The sequence below is a fragment of the Hemitrygon akajei genome, chromosome 8 (assembly GCF_048418815.1).
Source record: "Hemitrygon akajei chromosome 8, sHemAka1.3, whole genome shotgun sequence".
In the NCBI taxonomy this organism is placed as follows: Eukaryota; Metazoa; Chordata; class Chondrichthyes; order Myliobatiformes; family Dasyatidae; genus Hemitrygon; species Hemitrygon akajei.
Window position 1 is genome coordinate 24,326,109 of NC_133131.1, and position 20,181 is coordinate 24,346,289.

Here is a 20,181-nt window from a genome sequence, read left to right on the forward strand (position 1 = left end):
TGGTTAGTAATCTTAGGGTCAGCTGCAAAAATAGATTTGCTCCACCCATGAAATCTAAAATAGACCTTGAAGTTAACCAAGACTGTCCTGGCTATTAAAAATAATAATGAAAATAATCTTAAATCCAATTTTCTGCAGCTTCTTAATATCAAGCTGGACAGAGTACAGAAATTGAGGTTTCAATAATTAATCTAGATTTTGTAATATTTCAAATGATTTCAGCTTGTGATCAGTTTTCGCAAGTCTAATCTTACAGCATTGCAATGTGAATAATTTGCATTGCACAGCATATTCTGTTGTTACCAGAGATTTGAGACACAAGTCCTATTTTCTTATGAAATAGAAGACTATTTTGGCCAATGAAGTCTATGCCAATTTTCAGACCAATCCCTTTCCTCAAATAATTTTCCTTGTAATATATACCGTAATCCCCTATCAATCCTCTTCGGATTCTATCACCCACCAAAACACTAAGGACATTTACAGCAGTTAATTCACTGATCAACCTGGACATACTTAGGATGTGCGAGGACACTCACTCAGTTAGGGAAGAATAGAGCGTCTAAACTCCACTCAGACAGCATCAGATTTTGGGACTGACTCCAGGTCACTGGAACTGAGAGATATCTGCTCTGTCAACTCTACCTGATGCTGAGAAACTGGAAACTGCTCAGGGTACAATAGATATGATTGATTTATAATCTTCCTCAACAACACTGGTATATGTATTGATTGTTTAATGTTATATTAGAATCAAAATCACATTTATTGTCACTGAAGTTTATGGTATTGTGACAACAACACAGTGCAGGCATAACAAATAACCGCAAGTCGCAAAAAAAAAATCTGTGCAAAAGGGAAAAAACAAGATTTGAGCTGTTCATGTATTTGACTGAATTGCTTTGTTAATACCGGCCAGCAATTTTCTTTTGCAAGTTTTGCTTCCTCAGATTTTTTTATGATACTCCGTTTGAAGCTGAATACAAATATAATTTCAGACAACTTGTATCATGTAGGAATTTGGAGAAATAAGAAATTAACTTTCATTGAATATAATGCGTTTCATTGCATAATGGTGCTGATGCTTCGCATTAGTTCAACTAAGCTAAAAATATGTTTCTGATGATTTTCATTTGTACTCATTGTCTCAGGCTTCTCGCTCTAGTGTCCAACAATAATCAGCCAGCATTGATGGATTCCAGTTGCTCTGATACCATTTCTCCATGACTGCCATGTCCTGGTGAAACTTTTCACCGTGCTCGTCATTGACAGCGCCAGGATTTGCAGGGAAGATGTAGAAATGGGAATGTAGAAAATGAATCTTTAGTGACATTCTGCACTTAATGGTTTTGTGGAGGCCAAGTCCGTGTGTATATTTGAAGCAGAATTTGATAGATTCCTGATTGGTCGGGGCATCAAGGGATATGGTGAGAGGGCAGGAGTATGGGGTTGAATGGGATCCAGGATCAGCCATGATGGAATGGTGAGCAGACTTGATGGGCTGAATGGCCTAATTCTGCTCCTATGTCCTATGGTCTTATGGTCTTATGCTTGAAGCATGTTGTCAACCAGCTGCATGTAGTTTGCTGCTCTGTAATTGCCAAGAAACTTGTTCAGCAATATCCTTGAATGGCTTCCACATGATTAAAGTTCTTCAAATTGTCTGTTTTTGATGACCTGTTGATTTGTGGACCAACAAAAATGCCTTCCTTAACCTTGGCATCAATATTCAGACTTGAATTATGAATTGAAATAACAAATATGGGCGATTTCAAAGAATGGTGCGTGATAGGGAAATTTCATAGCAATTTTCGTGATCAGCAGCCCCAAATCAATAAGATACACCCAAATGTATTCAAGAAACAAAATCTTTGTTGTCCAGTGTAATGGAAAGTGGTTCCGCTGTCAGTGAGGATGTAGGATTGAAATTTTCTTTCTGGGCTAATAGACATGAGAGATAGCATTTGTCATCTCCACCTGGTATACTTTACAAATAGGGATCTCATTACAAGATTCACTGAAAACATGGCCCCGATTTTCATGGTCTGGCCCAAGTGATTAGCGCTCTTCAGTCATTACATTGACATCTGAGAGCTCCATCGAACTCAGTGATGAAGTATGTACGACCAGAAAGCCAATACTCTCACCCAGAAACCAACAACAAACCTCAAGCACATAGAGCCAGGGGCCAAACACTATGAGGTGGAGGATGTCAAATTATAACTATGTGTTCCTTAGGGCCTGTGCAACAATGGTTTGATAAATTGTTTCTTGGGTTGACATCCTTTGTTCTATGAGGTAGGATTGAGTAGAGAGAGAGAGTCTCAGTCTTAAGGAGTGTAGAAGAAAAAGGAACATTAGAAAAATACTAGATTCTGAATGGTTTTAACAGTAAGGGATGCATGGAAGCATAGTGGTTAGCGTAATGCTGCTACAGCACCAGCTGTAAGATTGGCTTTCAATTCCCTCGCTGTCTGTAAGGAGTTTGCACGTTCTTGCCGTGATCGTGTGGGTCTCCTCCAGGTGATTTGGATTCCTCCCACATTGCAAAGATGTACGGGTTAGGGGTGGTGAATTGTGGTCATCGTATGTTGACTCTTACAGGCTGCCCAGCATAATAATTGCTGAATTGATTTGATACAAGTGACACATTTCACTTTATGTTTCGATGTACTGCACATACGAAAATGAAGCTCATCTTTAGGATGTTGAATAGCTATTCCCCTTGGCTACCAGTAGGGGGCAATATCTCAATATATTTAGGACTATGATAGGGAGGAATTCTCTCACCTATAGAGGAGTGCAAATCCTTGGAATTTTCCACTCCAGAGGGTTGTGGATACCCATTCTAAGTACATTCAAGGCTAATATGATCAATTATGGGAATCATGAGGGACATCCAGGCTGACTGTACACTGCTGGCCTGTTGCATGGATGCCTTAGGTGATTAAAGACTTTTTAGCATAATATTCCCTAGAGCAGATGTTCCCAACTTTTTTTATGCCATGGACCAATACCATTAACCGAGAGATCCGTTGACCCCAGATGGGAGCTCCTGCTCTACAGAGACCTGAGACTTGTGAGAATAACAAGTAGTGCTATACATTCTTAAGCCAACAGATAAAGAATCCAAAGGCAACACGAGTGAATCTGCAGATGCTGGAAATAAATAAAAAACACAAAATGCTGGCAGAACTCAGCAGGCCAGACGGCATCTATGGGAGGAGGTAATAACGACGTTTCGGGCCGAAACCCTTCATCCCTCCTGATGAAGGGTTTCGGCCCGAAACGTCGTTATTACCTCCTCCCATAGATGCCGTCTGGCCTGCTGAGTTCTGCCAGCATTTTGTGTTTTTTAGATAAAGAATCCTTGCCTTAGCACACAGAGCTGACTTGAGTGTGGTGGTATAGGTCACTTCCACATCTGATGTTCCAAATGTTCATGGTTTTGTGTGTACTAAATTAATAGAAAGAAAATCAAGTCCCCAAGTTTATTGCTAAATGCACAAATATACAGATAAAATGACAAATTTGCAGCAGCAACATTGGCATGTAGCTTTGTACAGCATATAGAACATATATTGTACTTAAATTATTCAAGAATGGAAAGGAAAAGACTGTGCAAAACAAGAAATAGGGAAAAATATACAGAAGGGACCCAACTTTGTGTGCTTCACCACAAATTTTGATGCAATGGAGTAGAGCAAATCAGAAGCACTTTTCTATGTCTGCACTCAACCGCCTATGTAGGTACACAAACTGCTCTATGATTTATGATTAATAATATTGAGTTGTGACAGAATGGCTGTTACCATGACTGGAAAACCTATCCATTGCTATTTCCAACCACGTAGATACTCAGAATCAGAATCAGGTTTAATATCACCGGCATATGTCGTGCAACTTGTTGTCTTTGCAACAACAATACAATGCAATACATAATAATAGAAAAACAGCTTGAATTACAGTAAGTATATATATATATATTAAAATTTTTGTAGAGGTCTGTTTTCACTTTGACACGAGTCTTTTTCTGTTGATCAGTGTCAAAAAAGCCAAATTAAATCCACTGTGATTCAATGTTGTAAAAACAGAAGTTTTCATGTTTTATTGTTTTACAACATTGAATCACAGTGGATTTAATTTGGCTGTTTTGACATTGATCAACAGAAAAAGAATCTTTCGTGTCAAAGTAAAAATAGATCTCTACAAAAAAAGAAAAAGAAGCAGTGAAGTAGTGTTCATGGGTTCAATGCCCATTCAGAAATCAGATGGCAAAGGGGAAGAAGCTGTTCCTGAATCACTGAGATTGTGCCTTTAGGCTCCTGTATGTCCTTCCTGACGGTAGCAATGAGAACAGAACATGACCTGCATGATGGGTGATGGACAGAGTCAGAGACTCAGAGACACACACACACACACACACACACACACACACACACACACCCACACACACACACACACACACACACACACACACACACACACACACACACCCACACACACACACACACACACACACACACACACACACACACACACACACACACACACACACACACACACACACACACACACACACACTACCTCTCCCTCTCCCTCTAGCTCTATTTCTCAAATAGAGAATGATGCACTTTGATCCCATGATACACTTCTGAAAAAGTTAAGGGGTTTATCTACAGTGCGCTGACCAATATTTATTCTACAATGATCATCACAATATAGACCACATATTTTCTCTCATTTTGTTGTTTGTGGCCTTCTCCTGGGCATCAATCAGCTGCTTTACTGTTCCATAAAAGTGCTATCTGCACTTTTGAAATCACATCGCTGGTTGTGAAGTGTTCAGTGCAAGGCACAATAGAAATGTCAATCGTTCTCCTAGAATTATCTTTTATGACAAAGTGTGCACAGCCCTCAAAATGTAAAGGTGTCAGTGTGTTGGAAGTAAGGGGATGTGCACGTGGGGTGATGTTCTGTTCCTTGTACTAGATGGGGTCACGACTTGGAGTCTGTATATTCTTCGATACGATGAGGCAGAAGATCCTCTTCCCATGGGAGTGTAGGAGATGGTGTGATATCGTAGCAGTTAGCATGTCATTTTATGTCACCAACAATCACCGATTGCTGCTCAATTCCCACAGCTGTCGGTAAGGAGTTTGTACGTTCTCCCTATGACCACATCAGTGCTGTACAGGTGCTTCCGTCTGCTCCAATATTCCAAAGGCATCTGGGTTAGGGTTAGCCATTTATAAGTTGTGAGTACGTTAAGATGACAATGAAAGCATAGCAACACTTGTGGGCTGTTTCCAAAATAATTCCCGCTGATTTGATCTGAAGTAAAATTATGCATTTTATTCTATTTTACCTTTTGATGTATACTGTTTTTTTTAAATATTTCAATAATATTGAATAAGCTTGAATGTATGTATATATACATGTTTGATTAAGCATTCTTGTTTGATTAAATAATTCATTACGGGTTATATGTAAAAATACATTAAGTGCATACATCATTGTGCTACCATTTGATAGATGCATGCCTCACTTAAAGTAAACTAAAACTACATCTGTATTTTCAGACTCCTTGCATTTTCATTTGAATTAATTTAAAGTTTTGAAGTTACAAAACATAATATACACGTGGCAGATATAGATCATCTTTAGAAAAACCTTTACGTCCATGAAGAGTTAGATTTACATATTCGCTGTGAAGGCAAATGGCAGGACCTGCACGGACCACGAAAAGGGAATTCTGTCAAAGTGGATCACATGCGCAAAATGGAAAACCTTTGGTTTTCCAGCTACTTCAGTGAAACAAAAGGAAATCTGCTCCTGATTTGTGATGCTTTGAACTAGATCTTAGAAGTTGTTCATCATTTAGCTAACACATTAGCTCAGCGGGTAAAAGCAAAATTCTATAACAAATCCTGCATTAGGACTTCCACCTTTAAATTTTTGCAGAACAGTAGCAACTTATGAAAATGAATGTTTTTTTCTGTTTATTGTACTACATCCATACTGGATTTCTGGAAGTTTGCTAATAAATTTGAGTTTGACTCCCTTAAGATGTAACTGGTCACTAATTAAACTGCAGTTATTTATCTGATGAAAGGTTATTGTTCTGAAACACCAACTCTTCTCCCCTGTCAATTGATACTTTTTGAACCTGCTGAATATTTTCAGGATTTTCTATTCTTAAGTCTAGTTTTTTTTATACTTGCAGCTTTTTGGTTTTTTGGGTCTTTGTTCATTCATCTCAAATGGCAGAAACAGAAGAGCATTAAATCCAATTCTTAAGTGGCTTTGCATTCATCAGATAGAATTGGCAATAATACTTGGCAAACCTCTTCTGTTAAGTTACTTACTTTAAAAAGGCAAATGTTTTCCTTGTGTTGTTCACTTAACACCAGAGAGAAAAAAATATATATTTGGAGTACAAGAACTGCAAGAGAACACTTAAGAATGAAATTAGGAGGGCTAAAAGAAGGCACGAAGTTACCTTAGCAGACAAGATGAAGGAGAATCCTAAGGGATTCTACAGAAACAGTATGTTAAGAGCAAAAGGATTGCAGGGTTCAAAATTGGTCCTCTGGAAGAACAGAATGGTAATCCATCCCTGGAGCTAAAATAGATGCATGAGATCTTAAATGAATTTTTTTGCATCTGTATTTACTCAGGAGACGGACATAGAGTCTATAGAAGTGAGGCAAAATGGCACCAACTTCATGGACCCTATACAGATAACAGAGGAGGAGGTGTTTGTTGTCTGGTGGTAAACTAGGGTGGATAAGTCCCCAGTGCCTGGCACGGCATTCCCTTGGATCCTGCAGGAGGGAGCTACAGAAATTTTGGGGCCCTAGCAGAGATGTTTAAATCAACCTTTGGGGTAGGTGATGTACCAGAGGATTGGATGATAGCTAATATTGTTGAAAGGCTCTAAAAATAAGCCAAGGAATTACAGGTCGGTGAGCCTGACATCAGTAATGAGAAAGTTATTGGAAGGTCCTCTAAGGGACCAGATATATGAGTATTTGCATAGATGTGGACTGATTAAGGATAGTCAACATGGCTTTGTGCATGGTAGGTTATGTCTAACCAATTTTTTAGTTTTTTGAGGAAGTTACCAGGAAAGATGATGAAGGCAAGGCAGTGGATATTGCCTACATGGAGGCAAGGCATTTGACAAGATCCCACATGGGAGATTGGTCAAGAAGGTTCAGTCGCTCGGCATTCAAGAGGAAGTAGTAAATTAGATTAGACATTGGGTTTGTGGGAGAAACCAGATAGTGGTAGTAGTTGGTTGCCTCTCTGACTGGAGGCTTGTGACTAGTGGAATGCCACAGGAATCGGTGCTGGGCCCTTTTTTGTTTGTCATCTATATCAATGATCTGGATGATAATGTGGTTAACTGGATCAGCAAATTTGAAGATGACACCAAGACTGGTGGTGTAGTGAACAGTGAGTAAGGCTATCATGGCTTGCAGAGGGATCTGGACCAGCTGAAAAAATGGGCTGAAAAATGGCCGATGGAATCTAATGGAATCAGTGTGAGATTTTGCACTTCAGTAGGACCCACCAGGGTAAGTCTCACACAGTGAACAGTAGGGTACAGAGGAGTGTGATAGAACAAGGGATCTGGGAATACATGTCCATAATTCATTGTAAGTGCCATCATAGGTAGATAGGGTCGTAAAGAAAGCTTATGGGACATTGGTCTTCATAAATCAAAGTATGGAGTACAGGAGATGGGATGTTATGTTGAAATTGTATATGACTTTAGTGAGGCCTAATTTGGTGTATTGTATGCGGTTTTGGTCACCTACTTACAGGAAAGATGTAAATAAGGTTGAAAAAGGACAGAGGAAATTTACAAGGATGTTGCTGGGGAGGAGGTGAGTCATGAGGAATGATTGAATAGGTTAGCGCTTTATTCCTTGGAATGTAGAAGATAGAGTGAAGATTTGATAGAGGTTATCAAAATTATGAGGGGTTTAGATAGGGTAAATGCAACCAGGCGTTTTCCACCGAGGTTGTGTGAGATTACAACTAGAGGTCATGGTTTAAGCGTGAAAGGTGAAAAATTTAAGGGGACAATGAGGGGAAACCTTTTGACTTAGAGGGTCATGAGATTGTGGAATGAACTGCCAGCATAAATGATGCGTGCAAGCTCAATTTCAATGTTTCAGGGAAATTTGGATAGGTACATGGATGGTAGTAGTATGATGGGCGCTGGTCCCAGGGCAGGTCGATGGGAATAGGCAGTTGAAATGGTTTAGCACAGACTAGATGGGCTGAAGGACCTATTGCTGTGCTGTGCTTTTCTTTGACTATGATTCTACAGGGAACCGATGTCTTAAAACACAAGTAACCAATGAAAGCAGATTCAAAATCTTCAAGGTATAAAGACACATTTATTTACTAGTTTCTTTAATAGTCAAGTTTAATTTCAACAATTCCACATTTGAAGGAAATTTTGCAATTCACCTATACTTGAAATTAAATCAGGGCTACAAGTAAATGACAATCTTGATATCTTTGATACAATAATCATATTTGGTACTGATTTTCAGAGGCCCAAATGTAATAGTTTTATTATTCCTTAAAACTATCCTCCTGAATTGATTTCCAGATATGAATACTTACTTGGTTATATTCCCACTGAAGAACACATTTAATGCACAATAAACATTGTTCTCAAGTAGAAATGTATAAACACTATCCACAGCAAGACAAAACAGTTTTAAAATACTTCCACGCTCATTCCAGGCTTCAGAATAGAATTTTGCAAACACCAAGAGGTCTCTTCACGATTCCCAGTATTTGAAATACATAACATCTTAGGTGTAAGAATTCATGTAAAAGTATAACACTGGAAAAAAAAAATCCATGTATGTAGACGAAGAGATTTCATTCAGGAACCTTTGCTTATAAAGTTACACATCAGTACTGATGATTCCTTATCATAGTTCAGAACGTACACTTACAACTTTTGGCCCCTCCATAGGTTTCATGAAGATTCCTTCCATCACTTTCCAAGAATTATATTGGTCTGAATACTGCATGCCATGAACTTCACGTTGGCCATTTATTGGATACAGGAGATGGGATGTTATGTTGAGGTTGTGTAAGACATTGGTGGGGCCTAATTTGAAGTATCATACGCAGTTTTGGTCACCTAACTATAGGAAAGATGTAAATAAGGTTTAAAGAGAAAATTTACAAGTATGTTGCCAGGTCTGGAGGACCTGAGTTATATGGAAAGACTGAAAAGATTAGGTTATTCCTTGGAACATAGAAGATTGAGAGGAGAGTTGATAGAGATACACAGAATTATGAGGGGTATAGATAGGGTAAATGCAAGCAGACTTTTTCCACTGAGGTTGGGTGGAACTACAACTGGAGGTTATGGGTTAAAAGCGAAAAGTGAAAGGTTTAAAGGGAATATAAGGGAAACTTCTTCACCCAAAAGTTGTGAGAGTATGGAATGAGCTGTCAGCACAAGTGGAGCATGTGAGCTTGATTTCGGCATTTAAGAGGAGTTTGGATAGGTACATGAACAGTAGGGGAATGGAGAGCTCAATGGGAGTAGGCAGTTGAAATGGTTTGGCACAGACTGGACAGGCCAAAGGGCTTATTTCTGTGTTATGCTTTTCTACGACCCTATGACTCTAACTGATGCAGAAGTTACAGTTCTGTTGTACTGTCTGTTATTCTTCATTATTTCCTATCTCGTATGTCCTTATAATGTAGAAGGAGTCCGTTTGGCCCATTGAGGTTATGCCAGCTTGTCCCTGTACCCAATTCTTTCTTACTCTAACCCTAATGCATGCCCATTAACAACAACCTCCATTTCCCTTATCATCAATACTACAACCAGGGAAATTTACAGGAGCTGATTCACTCAACAAGTATACATCTTTGGGGTGGGGGAGAGAATCGGAGCGGGCTGTCAAAATCTGCTTGTAAACATGAGAAATTCTGCAAATGCTGGAAATCCAAATCAATATGCACAAAATGCTGGAGGAACTCAATGGATCAGGCAACATCTGTGGAAATGATAAACAGACAGTGTTTTGGGCTGAGACTCTTCTGCAGGACTGGAAAGGAAGGGAGAAGACTTCAGGGTGAGGCACAGAAGGATAGCTGGAAAGTATAAAGTAAAGCCAGCTGGACAGGAAATGTAAAGGGCTGGGGAGGCTGTGATCACTGGAAGAACATGCAAACTCCACACAAATAGCACTGAAAGTTAGAGTTGGATCTATGATACGACTTGTGTTGTTCTCCCTACTATATTGGAAGCTGAGGGAAGAACTGATACTTTTTCTTAAATTATGAGAAGCATAGATAATGTAGATATTTCTTTCCCTAAAGTAGAAATGGCAAACACTAGAGGATATGCCTTGAAGTTATAAGGGGATTGTTTAAAGGTGATGTGAGGGGCAATATTTTTACGCAACGAGTGGTAATTGGTTATCAGGGTAGGCAGTTTAGTAAAGTTCAAGAGACTTCTAGATAGATGGATTAATATGAAGGGAATGGAGGGACGCCACTTAAAGTTCAGAATGTTCAAAATAAACTTATTATCAAAGTCTGATGGATATTTGCTTCCTGGGCAGGGGCCACTTCGTTTTTTGCTAAGCTCAGCTTTCTAAACGCAGCAGCTGACACTTATAGAAATCAAGGTGTTGTTTTTGATTAAGTTACACTTTCAACCAATATTGATTGTTTAGCTTCTTGTTGTAAAAGGGAGCCAGCCTTCAGTTCTTAATATACATGACAAACAATAGTCAGTTTGAAGTCAAAAGGACAGCTTTGCAAACAATTACAGTTGCAAACAGTTGAAATCAACTGGACTGATTTCTCAAGAGTTGTTGTGTAAGATAATGGGTTATTGAATTGGGCATGTTTCAAACCAGTTAAGTTATTTAGTTCAAGAAAACTTGCTGACTAGATTGATAATACAATATCACTTAGCATGTCAAATGACTGATCTGTTATTGGAAAGTTTGTATGCTCAAAGAGTCAGCTTCACAACATTAATTGTGGGAATCTGGGAACTGTCTCACCAAGAAGCTTTTAGACTGTGTAAAAAGGATATCTGAAAAAATATCATTTACATGTGAAGTCACACAACTGGCAGAAAAACAGTATAAATGTAGAGAGCAGTTTAGGCTTATTAGAATGGTTAAACAACATCAAGAAAAATGATAGGAAGATGGAGTGAAGAATCTATTCCTCTGCCTTTGATTTCTGTGTTGGATAATTCATTTCTCTGCATCATTGGTATGTTATTTTAGCTTATAGGGATTGTACCTGTGGTTTGAAAAACCTTTATGCTTTAGAAATTGTAATTTGGAAATGCTGTCAAGATAAAATCCTCTGAGTTTTAAATGCATTTTTAGAGTTTTGTCTGGATTGTCATGTATCACTAAAAATAAGTGAACTGTGTTTAAACTACTTTCTTAGCTGGAGGTATCACCTCCTTCATAAGGAGGGGAGGGACCTTGTTCAAATAATGGGTATTGGCAGCTAAACTCACCATGGAGAATAAAGAGTGAAGTGAACTAACTTTTGAAAAGTAGGTAGTTACAGCATTATCTCTCTTTGTTGAGAGTACTCATGGCTATTTATATCTGATAGGGCTTAAAGTCTTCATTTGAGTTTAGAACTTCATGGTAATCAAACCCAATATCAACACAAAAGTATGTACTTGTCACTATACACTACCCTGAGAATCATTTTCTTGCAGGCATTCAGCTGGTGATATTAAAAGAACTAACAGCCTTGAGGGAGGGTGGCATGAATTACATTTTTTACACATTTACACTGTTTTTCTAGAGTTATGTTGATCCTCAGTGGAGTAACACGAAAATTCCAAGCAACAATACACAAAAGCATTCCTTACTGATTTAAAGACAATAACACAAAGTAACTGGAAACACAATGGGGAAAAAACTTTTCCCTAATCACAGCCCAGAATATTTGAAGGCAGACTGCTTTCTGTTAGCTTTTTCCCTTGTGAAATGTTCAAACAATCTGTACTCAAGTGAACAAAATAACAAAAAAAAGATTTACCTTTCTGAATGCTGGCTGATTCTCAAAAGGTATTTCTCCAGTTTTAAAAACACTTCCCTAGAGGAAAGTTCAATTTACAGTCTGTTGTCTATTTGAAGCTTCTATTCTCAGAGTTTTTCAGTTCTGCTACTTTGGACTTTGTCTCCCTTTTTATTTTGTTAACCTTTGAGCAGTTGTCACAGTTAGACAGAGAGGGTGGGGGGGGGGAGGCAAGGAAATCTTGATAAATTAACTAATTCTATGTGTTCTGTAAAGCTTTCAAACCGAACTGCAGACTGTGTACCTGTGGAAATTTCCCAGCTAACCTGATCGTCAAAATGTACAATTCTATGTCTAATTGATTTTGTTTTGTTACATAAATCTATAAGACTTACGAACAGAATTAGGCCATTGGCTAATCAAGTCTGCTCCACCATTCAATCATGACTGATTTATTTTCCCTCTCAACCCCATTCTCCTGACTTCTCCCTGTAACCTTTGATGGCCTTACTAATCAAGAACCTAACAACTTCTGCTTTAAATGTAACCAATGAATTGATTGCTATAGCTTCTGTAGCAATGAATTCCACAGATTCACCACCTTCTGACCAAAGAAATTCCTCTTCGTTTTTGTTCTAAAGGGATGCTCTTGTATCCTGAGGCTGTGCCATTTGGTCCTTGACTCTATCACTATTAGAAGCATCCTCTCAACATCCACTCTATCTAGACCTTTCAATACTGAATAGGTTTCAATGGGATCCCACCTCAGTTTTTTAAACTCCAGTGAATACAGGCCCAGAGATATCATATTCTCTTCATTAATGCTTTCATTCCCAGGATCATTCTCATAAACTTCCTCTAGATCACCTCCAATGCCAGAACATTCTTTCTTAGTTATGGGCCCAAAACTGTCTACAATACTCCAAATGTGGACTGACCATTGCTTATGAAACCTCAGCATTACATTCTTCCTTTAATATTCTAGTCTGCCTGCATTTGCCTTCCTTACTATCGACTCAGCCTACAAGTTAACCTTTAGGGAATCCTGAAGCAGGACTCCCAAGTCCCCTCTGCACTTCAGATTTCAGATTTCAGTCCCTGTTTAGAAACTAGTCTATGCTAGTCTTTCTATAAAAGTCTTTCTTATATAGTCTTTCTATAAAAGTGCAAGGCCATACATTTCCCTACACTGTGTTCCATCTGCCACTTTTTTGCCCATTCTCCTAATCTGTTCAAGTCCTTCAGCAGATTGTTTGCTTCCTCAACACTACCTGCCATTCCACCTACGTTTGCAAACATCTGCAAACTTGGCCACAAAGCACACAGTTCCATCATCCAGATCATTAATATATAACGTGAAAAGTAGCAGTCCCAACACTACTAGTCCCGGGCATAGTGACTAATTAATTTTGCACAGTTAATTTTCTGATGATTTTGCAGTCAATAGTTGGCCAATTGAGCTGAATGGACTGGAAACCAGCTGAGTTAGAAGTTCAATGCAGTATAAGACCATAAGACCATATGGTACAGGAGCAGAATTAGGCCATTTGGCCCATTGAATCTGCTCCACTATTTCATCATGACTGATCCTATTTTCCTCTCAGCCCCTATCTCCTGCCTTCTCCCTGTATCCCTTCATGCCCTCACCAATCAAGAATCTATCAACCTCTGCCTTAAATACACATAAAGATTTGGTTGCCACAGCTGCCTGTGGCAAAGAATTCCACAGATTCACCACTCTCCTTTATTCCTACTCTTTGTCTCCTGTCAATCAGCCATTGCTTTATCCATGCTAGAATCTTTCCTGTAATACCATAGGCTTGTAGCTTGTTAAGCAGCCTCATGTGTGGCACCTTGTCAAAGACCTTCTGAAAATCCAAGTACACAACATCAACTGATTCTCCTTTGTCTATCCTGCTTGTTACTTCCTGAAAGAATTTCAACAGATATGTCAGGCAAGAATTTCCCTTGAGGAAATCATGCTGACTACGGCCTATTTTATCATATGGTTGCAAATACCCTGAGACCTCATCCTTAACAATCAACCCCAACATCTTCCCAACCACTGAGATCAGACTAACTGGTCTAGAGTTTCTGCCTCTCTCCCTTCTTGAAAAGTGGAGTGGTATTTGCAATTTTCCAGTCTTCTGGAACCATTCCAGAAGCTAGTAATCTTGAAAGATCATTACTAATGCCCCCACAATCTCTTCAGTCACCTCTTTCAGAAGCTTGGGGTGTACACCATCTGGTCCAGGTGAATCATCTATCTTCAGATGTTTCAGCTTCCCAAGTACCTTCTCTCTATTCATGGTAACTTCACACACATCATGACCCCTGACACCTGGAACTTCCACCATACTGCTAGTGTCTTCCACAGTGTAGACTGATACAAAATATTTATTCAGTTCCTCCCCCGTTACTACCTCTCCAGCATTGTTTTCCAGCGGTCCGATATCCACTCTCACCTCTCTTTTACACTTTATGTGTCTGAAGAAACTTTGGGTATTCTCTTTAATATTACTGGCTAGCTTACTTTTGTATTCCATCTTTACCTTCTTAATGACTTTTTAGTTGCCTTCTGTTGGTTTTTAAAAGTTGCCCAATTCTCTAACTTATCAGTAATTTTTGCTCTATTATATGCCCTCTCTTTGGCTTTTATGTTGGTTTTGACTTCTCTTGTTAACCACAATTGTGTCATCTTGCCTTTAGAATACTTCCTCCTCTTTGGTATGTACTGTATATATGCTGTGCCTTCTGAATTGCTTCCAGAAATTGTGTTCTTTTCCAATCAATTCTGGCCAACTCCACTCTCATGCCTCTGTAGCTTCCTTTACTCCACTGTAATACTGATACATCTGACTTTAGCTTCTCTTCCTCAAATTTCAGGGTGAATTTGATTATATTATGATCACCTTACACTAAAGGTTCTTTATCTTAAGCTCTCTAATCAATTCTAGTTCATTGTACAACACCCAATCCAGAATAGCATATCATTTAGTGGGCTCAACCATCTTGTAGTCTCTTTAGAAATTCCCCCTCCTGGAATCCAGTACCAACCTGATTTTCCCAATCTACCTGCATATTGAAATCCCCCATGACTATTGTAACTTTGCCCTTTTGACATGCCTTTTCTATCTCCAGTTGTTATTTGTAGAGCACATCCTTACTACTGTTTGGGGTCTGTATACAATTCCCATCAGGTTCTTTTCACCCTTGCAGTTCCTTAGCTATATCCACAATGATCCAGCACCTTCCAACCCTAACTCACCTCTTTCTAATGATTTGATTTCAATTTTTACCAACAGAGCAACTCTGTGTTCCTACCTGTCCTTTTGATACCATGTGTATCCTTGGACATTAAGCTCCCAGCTATAATCTTCGTTTAGCTATGATTCAGTGATGCCCACAATATCATACAAGCCAATCTGCAACTGTGCTATAAGTTCATATACCTCATTCTGAATACTGCGCACATTCAAATATAACTCCTTCAGTCCTGTATTCACCCTTTTTGATTTTGTCCGCCTTTTATGCTGCAACTCATCCTTTTGACTGCAATTTTGCCCTATCAACAGCGTCTCCTCACTACACATAGCCTCTGTTTGTAAACCAGCTATCTCATCTTCAGTCCTATCATCCGCCTTTCCTACGATACTTCTTGCATTGAAGTATACACAGTTCAGTACACTAGTCACACCATGCTCATCCTTTTGATTCCTAACTTTGTCTGAGGTCTTATGAACATCTGCCTCCACAACCTCTCCACTAACTGTTCTGGCACTCTGGTTCCCATCTCCCTGCAACTCTACTTTAAACCACACCTTGCAGCACTAACAAACCTTCCCCCTGGGATATTAGTCCTCCTCCAGTTTGGGTGCAAACCATCCCTTCTGTACAGATCCCACCTTCCCTGGAAGAGAGCCCAATGATCCAAAAATCTTATGCCCTCTCTCCTACACCATCTCCGTAACCACATACTAAACTATATAATCTTCCTACTTCTGGCCTCACTAGCACGTGGCACAGGTAGTAATCCTGAGATCACAACCTACCGTTTAACTTAGCACCAATCTCCCTGAACTCCCTGCACAGAACCTCGTCCCTCATCCTATCTATGTCATCGGTACCTACATTGATGACAACTTCTGGCTGTTCACCCTCCTGCTTAAGAATGCTGAGGACTTGATTCGAGATATTCCGGACCCTCACACCCAAGAGGCAACATGCCATCCAGGAATCTCGTTCTCACCCACAGAACCTCCTGTCTGTTCCCCTAACTAACAACACCTAACACCACAGAGTACCTCTTCTCCCCCGCCACCCTCCCTTCTGAGTTGCAGAGCCTGGCTTAGTGCCAGAGATCCATCCACTGTGACTTTCCTCTGTTAGGTCAACCCCACTCTCACCCCCAACAGTATCCAAAGTGATATACCTGTTGTTGAGGGGGATGGCCACAGGAGTACTCTGCAATGGCTCCTTAACCCCTTTCCCCTTCCTGACTGTTACCCAGTTTCCTGTGCCCTGTACCGACCTCTCTACATGTCCTATCTATCACCTCCTGAATGATGTGGAGTTAGAAATATAGAAAACCTACAGCACAATACAGGCCCCTTGGCTCACAAAGCTGTGCCAAACATGTCGTTACCTTAGAAATTACCTAGGGTTACCCACAGCCCTCTATTTTTCGAAGACTCCTGGATAGGTACATGGAGCTCTTGAAAGATCCTATGGTATCCGTCTCCACCACCGTCGATGGTAACCCATTCCACGCACTCACCACTCCAGGCACCTTAAAACTGTGCCCTCTCATGCTAGTCATTTCAGCCCTGGGAAAAAGACTCTTTCTATCTAAACAATCAATGCCTCTCATCGTCTTATACACCTCTATCAGGTCACCTCTCATCCTCCGTCACTCCAAGGAGAAAAGGCCAAGTTCACTGCTCCCCAATCCAGGCAATATCCTTGTAAATCTCCTCTGCACACTTTCTTTAGTTTCCACATCCTTCCTGTAGTGAGGCGACCAGAACTGAGCACAGTACTCCAAGTGGGGTCTGACCAGGATCCTATATCACTGTAACATCAGCTCTTTGCTTCTAAACTCAATCCCACGATTGATAAAGGCCAATGCACCGTATGCCTTCTTAACCACAGAGTCAACCTGTGCTGCTGCTTTAAGTGTCCTATGGACTTGGACACTGAGATCCCTCGATCCTCCACACTGCCAAGAGTCTTACCTCAAGAGTTCCAGATCCAGCTCAATGTGGATTGTTAGAAGCTGCAGCTGGCTGCCCTTCCTGCAGTTATGGTCATCAGGGACACTGGAAAATCATCCAAATCAATTCTTATTACTCCAATACTGCAGTAACAAGCTCTACCTTGTGTATTGTTGGACACCTGCTACCCTTATTCTGCTGGTTATTTTACTTATTTAGTGATACAGCACAGAGTGTGCCCTTTGAGCCATGCCATCCCAGCAACCCCACAACCCTGACTGACCCTCACCTAATCACGGGACAACTTACAATGACCAATTAACCTACCCAGTGCATCTTGGGAGGAAACCAGAGCACCAGGGGGAAAATCATGCATTCCACAGGGAGGACTTACAGAGACTCCTTACAGAACAGTGCCAGAATTGAACTCCGAAATTCGGAACACCCCAAGCTGTATTCCTAGGATGTGTCCCTATGACCAAGCAGTTAGAGAAAGCCTTGGAATCATTTTCATTCCCTTTCAGTCACATGAGCCATGTACTAGTTGAGAATGAAAATGCTGCTGATCGCAGTGTGGTCATGTCCAAGTTCCAATAAACTGAAGTGATTAAATTAAGACTTGAAAGGAATTTGCGTAAATCGGATTAGCGCTTGAGTTTTTGTCTAATTAACTGGCTGGTTGGCTCGCACACAATTATTGCATTTTGTAGGTCACTGACTCTAACAGAAGTCCAACTGGTTTTTATGAGACTATATTTCAGAACCTGTTCTGTATATAATTGTGGCAACAAATCAAAACAGTAATATTCAGTGATGGAGAGAAAAGAAAACATTCTTTGTTTAAAATTTTCATCTATAACAATTACCCTCTCTTATGCTTAAGTGGCCAGTGTAGTAGTATTACTGGAAATTAAACCCACTCATTTAACTTACCCATTTTTTCTTCATATATTGGATATATCTAACTTGGATGTAAATTCAACATATGAACAAAAAATATCTTCTGAATATCATGTAGAATACTATTTGTAGATAATCTACTTCTAGGCATATACACTGTATAAATAATATTTTCTGGTCATCAATAAAGAAATATCGTACCCCCTCATAATTAGAAGAAATAAACCTGTTTTCATCATTTATTTCCAGTAATTTCCTTCCTGTTTTCGTAGCATTTGACATTGTATGTATCCTGTTGCCACTGTCTCTGACAAGACTCAACATTCAGCACTGAATTTCTCTTATGTTTATTCAGTCAGCCAAATTTTTGAAGAAATATATTTCTTTGTGACTGTCACAGATTCTCTATTCTTTCGAATTGCTTCTTTTTTCAGTGCTTTGACCTTGTCCTCCTTGAATCTTCTATTTCTTATATGCTGTCCTGCCCATTTTCACAGCCGTTCACACACTCTCTCCGTTCCTGTTATCTCAGTGAAGACTGACTCCATTGTGCCCTTGTCTCTATTACCCTGTGTCTTTTCCTGCATCTGATGCCCGCTCATATTTGAGCCCAAGCTTGATTGATTTTTGTATGCCAGTGTCAAGGGTTATGGGGGAAAGGTGGGATTTGTGTAGTTAGTCATCAAGTTAAACATAACTTTATTAGATGGCATTGAATGGTTGAATGGCTTCCTCTTGTTCCCATGTTCGCCATTTTAATCCCACAGTATATGTTATCCCCCAGAAATAGAAATCTCCCCAACCCATTTAGAAATACACTTACAAACATCATTTGGATAGCTTTCTGTATTCCATTTGTCTAAATATTCTTGTAACAAGATTCTTCATCCTTGATCCAGTTCAGTCAAGCCCTTTTTTTGCTCACACGTTGTACATTCTTCCCTCCTTCTGTTTATCCAAAGAGCACAGTCTTGATTACCTGGCAGACATCTAGCTCAGCCATTCATTGCAGAGCTTCTTGGTCAATAGCAACTTCTATCAGCTCCTACCTTCTACTGTTAATAACTCTGAGAACATCTTGGAAATAAAATATGACTTTTGACTTCGGTTCGAGGCTTTAATCTGTCATTTCGCTTTAATCGGCACACAATGAGGGCTTTAATTGTCGAAATGGAGTCGAACATCAGTTTGAGCCCGTCCCACAGCCTGCTTGCCACTAGATTCGCACACGGACCTCGGTCTCCTGGGATCCTCTCGGAGGCTGCAGAGCACTGGAACACCCAAAAGATCTCCAAACTTCTGATTTTGTCATGACATTAATCGGCGAACAAAGGAAGCTTTAAATGGCGAAATGACGTCGAACACTGGCCCGTGTGCTGTCCTGCAGCCTGCCCACCATGAGGTTTGTGTACTCTGTCTCTGCCTTCCAGAATCTTCTCAGTGACCATAGAGTGCCGGAACACCCAAACAATCTCCAAATAGCAAATCACAGGCTCCAACAGTCCCAGAATCATATCCAAGTAGAAAAACAAATGTAAAAGACATAGAAGTGAAATATACGGTTTCATGATCTATCCAGCAGATGTCCACCAAAGGAACATTGTACGCAGGCACCATCTTTACTGAAAGTTTCACTGGCATGTGTCCTGCAATGTGTTGTTTTGTGGCAGCAGTCCAATTCAATATATAAATTTAAAACTATAAAATTACAATAAAAATTATATATAAAAATCAAATTAAGTAGTGCAAAAAAACAGTGAGGTAGTGTTCATGGGTGCACTGTCCATTCAGAAATATGATGGTGGAGGTGAATGAGCTGTTCCTGAAATGTTGAGTGCGTGTCTTTAGGTTCCTGTACCTCCTCCTTGATGGCAGCAATGAGAAGAGGGCATGTCCTGGGTGAAGGGGTCGTTGATGATGGATGCCATCTTTTTGAGGCATGTCACCTTTTTAAGGCGTCCTCAATGCTGGGGAGGTTAGCAGCCATGATGGAACTGAGTTTACAACTTGC

The 20,181-nt window shown here is 39.9% G+C and overlaps 1 protein-coding gene across 3 annotated transcripts in view; it reads right to left on the reverse strand.

Moving 5' to 3' along the window:
• Nucleotides 1-20,181, reverse strand: part of LOC140731727 (adenine phosphoribosyltransferase) — a 40,506-nt gene that overhangs the window by 16,723 nt on the left and 3,602 nt on the right. Inside the window, exon 2 of one of the 3 annotated variants that reach the window (XM_073053453.1) lies at nucleotides 17,292-17,375. The exons of 1 other annotated variant lie outside the window; for it this stretch is intronic. The gene's annotated coding sequence lies outside the window, so the exon portion shown is untranslated. Of the gene's footprint in view, nucleotides 1-12,078; nucleotides 12,238-17,291; nucleotides 17,376-20,181 lie in introns of those variants that run through there. One more of the 3 variants, XM_073053451.1, reaches the window with a different exon arrangement.